The 9,043-nt window shown below is 34.7% G+C and overlaps 1 non-coding gene across 1 annotated transcript; it reads left to right on the top strand.

Annotated features, from left to right (window-relative positions):
* The first annotated feature begins 8,500 nt into the window (after window positions 1-8,500).
* Window positions 8,501-8,604, top strand: LOC133766099 (U6 spliceosomal RNA). The gene has a single exon (XR_009866655.1). It is a non-coding gene; the product is annotated as a U6 spliceosomal RNA (small nuclear RNA).
* The last annotated feature ends 439 nt before the right edge of the window (window positions 8,605-9,043 follow it).

The raw sequence follows: 9,043 nt of genomic DNA, 5'->3' as shown, positions 1-9,043 counted from the left end.
AGGACTCTATCCCAGTCACTCCCAAATGGAATGTAGGTGTCCCAAACAGTGGTTTAACTGGTACATCAAATGCCTGCCCCAACATATACTTTCTACCAAAGCAAATTCTGATTTGTGTTGCAGCGATGGGTTTCAGCTCCTCACTGTGCTATGTGGGAGAGTAATACCAAATTCATAATGCATGAAAGATGTGACACACAACATACAATGGGTTAAGTTTATGGAAGTGAATTCATCTCCTGGTTACTCTTATATACATGACCAAAAGTTCCACTCGAGGCATTTTTTTTCTGCTTTGCAAAAGAAAAAATATTAACTACTGCTTCCTACCCAACAAAAGGGGTGAGGGCATTTGCCTGCCCTATCAGTCAAATAAAGGATGATTTTCTTTAATTGATCAGAACTCATTCTCTCGGACAGGCATTTTTCATTTATCTGATGGTCCCAATATCAAAATGACAAACCTGCAAAATACACAGAGGAATAATAGCTGATTTTAAGAGAGCTGATTTATTAATATTATATAAAGGGTTGTCCAGAGGAGAGGGAAGAATGCTAGAGTAGAAGGAAATACAGCTTCTAGTTAATAAGAGTCCTATATAAAATAGGATTGTATTCATTTAGGATGGCAGACATCTTAATGCCATTTCAATTTGTTTGTAGAGATAAGAGAATACACTTGATTTTCTTTACAAGGAGAATAAAAAAGAGAAAACAATTTACACACTCAAGCTGATATATGTCTCATCTCTCAAAAACAGTCTGTAAAAAGTTTATATTTTAACTGTCAGTATTTTATTAAGAGGCACCACATTGTTAAAGATACCATTTTCTTTCAAGGAAATAATCATTCTATTCTGTGTTTTAAGTAGGCAGTATTGCCTCCATTTAAAAAGGGAGAAACTAAGCAAAAAAGATACTAAGTTTTTTGGACAAAGGAATACTACTAATAAGGCAACAAGAGAATTAAGCTATTACAAATTTTTGTTGCTGTGATCTCTGGGGTTAATTTGTCTAATATTTCTAAATGACACTGAGAAAAAAGAACAGTTAGGGCAACAAAGGACTCCAACAGACTATTACCATTTCAGGTAAAATGAAATAACTAAACAACTATCAACAGATGACTATCTAATATGCTAGACACAAAAAAGACAGAATGAATGAATAAAAATATTGTATAAACCCCTATATTGAAAATAACTTCACAAGCAGTTGCAGTACAACACAGAATAGTAACCAGAAGGTAGAATAGTTCACTACTGCCTTCCCCTCCTAATAATGTGGAATGTTTATTAAAAAAAACTGCATATTATTCTACACTGTAGCACTAACACAGCCTTTGTTAATCAGAGGTCAATTCAAATATATAAACAGTCACTGGGTGTCCATCATGGATTAAAATTTACATTGAAGTTCACGTTGAACTTTCTTGGTAGTTAAAATTGTGTTGTCTAAGCAATAAGTAATCTCTCTTTGTTCATCTTCCTGCTCCTGGATTTAATGGGAGAGGAAATCACTATGGTACTGCAGCTTTTGGCTTTGGTTGATGATTTACAGTATCACCTTTAAATGTTATTCTAGCACAGCATCTGTAAGGGAAATCAATTCCATATTCCATACAGGTTCTTTTTTTTCTCTTCTGAAAATTTAATACACATTTTAATGTTATTAAAAAGTGATCTTTGCAGATAGTGTGTTATTGGTTTCTAATTTGAAGGCACAAAAATCACAGTCCAATGCTGTAGCACAGTAGGTTAGGCTACCATTTGAGACTTCCATATCCTGTATTGGTATCCTGGTTGGAGTCCCATCTGCTCTGCTTCTGATCCAGTCTATTGCTAACATATCATGTGGGAGGATGGCAGTTAGCAGATGATGGTTCAAGTTCTTGGGGCCCTGCCACCCGATGTGGGAGACCCAGAGGAGTTCCAGACTTAGTTTCTACCCAGCTAAGGCCTGGTTGTTGCAAGCATTTAAGATATGAATCAGCAGATGGAAGATTCTCTCTCTCTCTCTCCATCTTACTTTCAAGTAACTGAAAATAAATGGAAAAACATTTAAAAAGTCACATAATGTGTTCACTTGCTTATATTGGTTTAATTGCCACCCCCCCCAACACTTTTTATCATTTGGTCTGAACTAAAGATTTCAAACTGTTATATATGCAACATCTGTGAAATCCGAATTAATTCAGACAAAAAAGCTTTTAAAATCCTTTCAGTTGTAAATGTCAAACACACTCTCTAAATGTAGAAAAAATCCATGCAAGAAAAAATAGTAAAGTGAAAGCGTATAAAAGCCTGAAAAATAATTGTGTTTTTGTATATTTTAAACACACAGTTACAAATTCATTTCCAGTATCATCACTCAGGTACAGAGAAAAATTATGTAATGTCCTTGCAGTTTCTCTCCTCAGAATATTCTAAGAAATATTAATGAAAGAAATGTCTCCTCAAAATATGTTTTTGTTAGACATACTCATACACAAAGGATTTCAAAATCATATTTAAATTATTAGTGTTCTCTAACATATTTATATCTGATATCTTGCTTTGGCCATTCCCTAAAGCAGTAAGAGAAAAAGGAATTTAGACAAAACTCTATACAAAACCTTCTAATCTTTAAACAATTGAAATTATCTTTATTTTTAAATATTTCTTACTTAAAAATGTTTTCAATACACATAAAACCATACATTTGTTTGGGGTACCACGTATTTCCATTGTCTGATGTCCAATCAGGATAAAAATATCTATGAATCTCTGAAAATATTTAACATTTCTTGGGGCCAGAATTGTGGTGCAGTGGATTTTGCCATTGTCTGCAAAGCCAGCATCCCACAATGGAGCACTGCTTCAAGACCTGGCTGTTCTGCTTATCATGCCTGGGAAGAGAGTGGAAGGTGACCCAAGGGCTTGGGTCCCTGATACTTATGTGGGAGACCAGAATAGAGTTTCTGGCTCCTGGCTTTAGCCTGACATAGCCCTCGCCCTGGTGGCTAGATGGGGAGTGAATTAGCAGATGGAAGATCTGTGTGTAGGTGTATCTCTCTCTCTCTCTCTCGGCCCCATCATCACTCTGCCTTTCCAATGAATAAATGTTTTTTTAAATTATCAGTTATTTATGGTGAAAAACATTCAAAATCTTCCATACGTTTTTGTCTTAAATGTCAGAACTTCATTCTCATATTGCTGAGTAATAGTCCATTTTGTATATATAACACATTTTCTTTCTTTTTAAAGATTTATTTATTTACTTGAAAGACAGAGTTACAGAGAGGCAGAGGCAGAGAGAGAGGTCTTCTATCCACTGATTCACTCCCCAGATGGCCACAATGGTTGGAACTGCGCCAATCTGAAGCCAGGAGCCAGGAGCTTCTCCAGGTCTCCCATGAGGGTGCAGGGACCCAAAGACTTGAGCCATTTTCTACTGCTTTCCCAGGCCATAGCAGAGAGCTGGATCAGCAGTCGAGCAGCTGGGACTCAAACCGGCACCCATATGGGACTGCAGGCAGCGGCTTTATCTGCTATGCCACAGTGTCGTCCCCATAACATTTTCTTTATCCAGTCTTCAGTTGGTGGACATCTAGGTTGATTCCATACTTTATTATGAATTGGACTGTAAAACCATGGGGATACACGTGTCTCTTTCATATGTTTACTTCAATTCCTTTGCATATATTCCCAGAAGTGGCATAGTTATGTCATATAGCAGGATCACTTTTAGTTTTAGAGGAATATCCATGCTATTTTCCATAATGATTCACTAATTTGCATTCCCACCAACAATATATTAAGGATATCTTTTTTCCACAACCTCACAACATTTTGTTATTTTTTGACTTTTTGATAATAGCCATTCTAACAAGGGAGATGACACCTCATTGGGTTTTTTATCTGTGCTTTACTTGAATTCCTTATATACTCTGCTTATTCAGTCCTTATCAGATATATAACAAATATTTTTTCTGTTCTTACATTGTTTCATCACTCGGTTGATTGTCTTCTTTGTTATGCAGAAACTCTTTAGTTTGATGAAATCCATATTTGTCTATTTTGCTTTTGCTTCCCATTCTTTTGAGGTCAGACCCCCCCCCCCCAAATTCTTGCATAGTCCAATGTCCTGAAGCATTTCCCCTATGTTTTCCTCTAACAGTTTCAGAGCTTCAGGTTTTAATTTAGGACTTTAATCCATGTTGAGTTTATTTTTGTACATTATGAGATATAGGGGCCTGATTTCATTCTTATGCATGTAGGTATCTGTGTTCCCAGAACTAGGTATTAAAAATACTATCTTCATTCTGATGCATGTTTGTAGCACTATCAACTGACTGTATGCACACACACACACACTCACACACTTTACTTCTAGGGACATTATTTTATTTCACTGGCCAATACATTTTTTTTTACAGGCACAGTGGACAGTGAGAGAGAGAGAGAGAGAGAGAGAGAGAGAGAAAGGTTTTCCTTTACCATTGGTTCACCCTCCAATGGCTGCTGAGACCAGTGCGCTGCAGCTGTCGCACAGCGCTGATTCGAAGCCAGGAGCCAGGTGCTTCTCCTGGTCTCTCATGCGGGTGCAGGGCCCAAGCACTTGGGCCATCCTCCACTGCATTTCTGGGCCACAGCAGAGAGCTGGACTGGAAGAGGGGCAACCAGGACAGAATCCGATGCCCCAACCGGGACTAGAACCCGGGGTGCTGGTGCTGCAGGCGGATTTAGCTGTGGCCAATACATTTGTTTTAATGACAATACCATGCAGTCTTAAATACTAGAGATTTCTAACATATTTTAAAATCAGGTAATATAATGCCTCCTGATTTGTTTTTTTCAAGACTGCATTGGCTATTCAGGCTCTTTTTGAGTCCACACACATTTTGTAGTGTTTTCTCTAGTTTTGTGAACAATGTCATTGACATTTTGATAGAGATTGCCATGAACTCATAATTTGTTAGGACTTATAGGTTTATGTTGAATAAAAGTGCTGGAAATTGGTATCCTTGCCTTATTACAGATCAAAAACAGAGGAAAAACTTCAGCTTTCCTCCATAGTATGATGCTAGCTATTTGTTGTTATATATGACCTTTATTATGCTCAGGTATGTCTCTTCTGTACATAATTTGCTTAGAGTTTTATCATGAATGGGTATTGAATTTATCAAATGCCATATTTGTGTTTATAGAAATGATACAATTTTTTGTTTTTCATTCTGTGATATGATGCATCATGTTTATTGATTTGCATATACAGAATGTTTCTTGTATCCTTGGGATGAATCCCACTTGATCATGGTGAGTAATATGCTCAACGCACTGTTGGATTTAGTTTGCTAGTATTTTGCTGAGGATTTTACTTCTGTTTGTTCATCAAATATGTTAGCCTATAGCTTTCTTTTGTCATTTTTCTCTTATCTGGTTTTTGATGTCATGGAAATGCATTCCTCATAGCATGAGTTTGGAAGAATTTTCTCTTTGTTTGTTTTCTGAAATGATTTAAGAAGGATTGTTCTTAATTATTTAAATGTTTGTTAGAATTCAGCAATGAAACCATATGGTCCTGATTTTTCTTTATTGGGAGACTATTACTTATTCAATCTAACTACTCCTTATTGATCTGCTTAAGCATTTTATTAATTTCTGATTCAATATTGATGAGATATAAATGTCCAAGAAATTGTCCATTTCTATAATGTTATCAAACTTTTGCCTCTTCATTATAATCTCTCAGAATCTTTTGTATCTCTGTGGTGTCTAGTGTTATATTTCTGTTTTCATCTCTGATTTTACGTATTTTTGTCTTTTTTTCTTAGTCTAGCTGAGTTTGTAAATTTTGTTGACTTTTTCAAGGAATCAGCTCCTCATTTCTTTCTTTCTTCCCCTCTCCTCTGCTTTTTAAAAAAGGTTTTTAAGCCTCTATGCCACTCATTTGTGGTCTGAATTTCATTATTCCTTTTTTTATATCCATTTTAGATTTGATTTGTTCCTAATTTTATAGTCCCTTGAAGTATAGTGATAAGTTGTTTGTATGAAATATTCCTGCTTTTTTGGCATAGGAATCAATTATTATAAATTTCCCTCTCATTTATTTAGAGATAAGTTGTTTAATTTCCATGTAATTATGTAGTTTTAAAAAATTTTCCTATTATTGATTTCTAGTTTTATTGTATTTTGAACAGATACTTGATATGATTTCTATTCTTACAAATTTGTTAACAGTTGTTTTGTGACCTATTACATGATTTATCTTGTATGATATTCCTTGTGTTGTTGACAAGAATATGTATTCTTCAGCTGTTGTGTGGAGTGTTCTGTAGATATAGGAATCTATCTCTACCTTTATATCAATGAACACTTGCTTTATGTATTTAGGTGCCCTGATGTTGGGTGCATATTTTTTACAGTTGCTATTGCCTCTCACTGAGTTGTTTCATCATTGCATAGTTTTCTTCTTTGTCTGTTTTTACTAATGTTGATTTGAAATATATTTTAAACTAACATAAGTATGGCTGCTCCTGTTTCTTTTGGGTTCCATTTGCATGAAATATTTTATTTCAACTTTTTATGTTCAGTCTATGCATGTCCTTACAGGTGAAGTGAATGTCTTGTAAACGGCACATAACTGGGTCTTATTTCATTTATCCAGTCAGTCTCTCTTTTAATTGAAGAATTTAGTACATTTATATTTAAAGTAATTATTGATACATAAGGTCTTACTATTGTCTTTGATAATTGTTTTTAGTCCTATTGAAGTTCTTTTCTTTCATTCCCTTTTACAATATTGATTTGTGATTCTAACATTTTCCGTAGTAGTGTGCCTTGATTCTTTGCTTATGATTTTTGATAATCCTTTTATAGATTTTTGCATTGTGGTTACCATAAAGCATACTAAAACTTATGGCTATAAAATTATTATGAAATAATAATTTAACACTGCTAACTAAGATGAGGAAAGACACAGCAAAGAAACCAAGAGATAAGACAGAGATAAGAAGACAGAGATAAGAAACATTAAAAAAGAATATATTTGTGCTCCATTTCTCTCCACATTTTGAATATTTTACCACTTTCTATGTTACCTGTCTCTTAACATTTTGATGCAATTATTGTTTTTAATCTTTACACTAATGTGATATGAGTCATTTATATACTATGTTTATAATATCAGAGCATTCCAAATTTATCTGTATAGTTATTAAGTTTTCTAACTTCTGGTATTTTCTTCTTATTCATTAGCATCTCTTTCTTTCAGTTTGAATAACCCTCTGTAACATTTCTTATAATGCAGAATTTATGCTCATAAATTCTCTCAGCTTTTCTTTGTTGGTGAGCATCTTTATCACTCTTTCATATTGGAATGATAGCTTTTCTAGGTGCACAATTCTTGGCTGATGGTTTTTATTTTCCTGTCAGTATTCTTAGTGTCCCTCTCAGTCTGTAAAGTTTCTGCTGAGAAGTCTGCAGTCAGACAAATTAAGACTCTGTTATATGCTTCTTATCTCTTGCAGTACTGAGAATCATTTACTTTTAGCCTTGGGGAACTTCATAATAACATATATTTGGGTATACCTGGTTAAATTGAACTTGACTAATGGCTTCTAGCCTTCTTGTACATGGATAGTGGTATCTTTTTCTAGATTTGGCAAGCTTTTTGCTATTATATCTTTGAATATGCTTTCTACTCTTCTGGTAATCTAAAAACCTTCTCGAATCCCAGTAACTTGGATATTTTCTCCTTTCATGCTGTCTAAATTTCCCCTATGCTTTCTTCATTTCTCTGGATGTTTTTTTGTCCTCCAAATGCTCACTTTCAACTAAATTTCAGGCTCAGGCTCATTGATTCTTTCTTTTCTTTGATCTATTCTGCTTTTAATGTCTTCCATTGCATTTTAAATTTTGCTTAATGTACTTTTTGGTTGAAGCATTTATTTATTTTAATTACTTCTATCTGTCAATTTCTCTGTTTGGGTATTAAATCATTTATCTGAGTTCTTTTGCAGTTCATTGAGATTCCTTAATATAGTTGTTTTGAAATCTTCATCTGAGAATTTGAAATTTTCAATTCCTAGATGGTTGGCTCTCTATATATATTTTATCCATTTTGTGAGCTCATGGTTCCCTGCAAGTTTTTGACACGTTGCACAGTGAAGGATTATAGTAATCTGTATTTGTTTGTGAATGTCCTTCCAGAAATTCTGGGCAACCTATTTATTACCTCTTTGACTATGGAAATTTCTACTATTTCAACACTAGATAGTACCCATAAGTCAAGATTTGCCCCAAGTCCATTGTTGATACATTTTTCCTGTTCATTTGTATAATACTTACTAATCTGCAATTGGTGTGTTATTCAGAATGTAGTGGGAAATTACCTAAAAAGGGTAAAGCATCTCTCAGCCTTTTCCTACAGCATAGAATCAGACACCTAGTTTTGTGACCATCATTGACACAATGCTAGATCACACTCAAGCTAACAAGGCATCAAAAACAATACAGCAATTGCTTTGGCAGAATGTATACTAAAATTAGAACAATACAGAGAAGATTAGCATAGCCTCTGCTCAAGGGTGACATGAAAATTTCTGAAGACTTCCATATTTTTGTCTACATTAAAAATTATAACACATTAAAGAAAGAAATAGAAGATGACATAAAATAATGGAAAATCTGTCCATGTTTATGGACTAGAAGAATTAATATCATCAAAATATCCATACCATTTACAGATTCTATGTCATCCCCCAAAATTACCAATGACATTCTTCTCAGATCCAGAAAAACAATGCTAAAATTCATATGGAAACACAAGAGACCTTGAATAAAGGTCTTAAATAAAGCAATATTATACAATATAAACAAAGCCAGAGGCATCACAATACCAGATTTCAAGATATACTACAGGGCATTTATAATCAAAACAGCCTGGTACTTGCACAAAAATAGACATATAGACTAACATAACAGAATAGAAATCCCGGCCAGCGCCGCGGCTCACTAGGCTAATCCTCCGCCTTGCGGCGCCGGCACACCGGGTTCTAGTC

This window comes from Lepus europaeus, chromosome 8, assembly GCF_033115175.1.
Source record: "Lepus europaeus isolate LE1 chromosome 8, mLepTim1.pri, whole genome shotgun sequence".
Lineage (NCBI taxonomy): Eukaryota > Metazoa > Chordata > Mammalia > Lagomorpha > Leporidae > Lepus > Lepus europaeus.
This window is presented reverse-complemented; position numbering and strand designations above follow the sequence as displayed.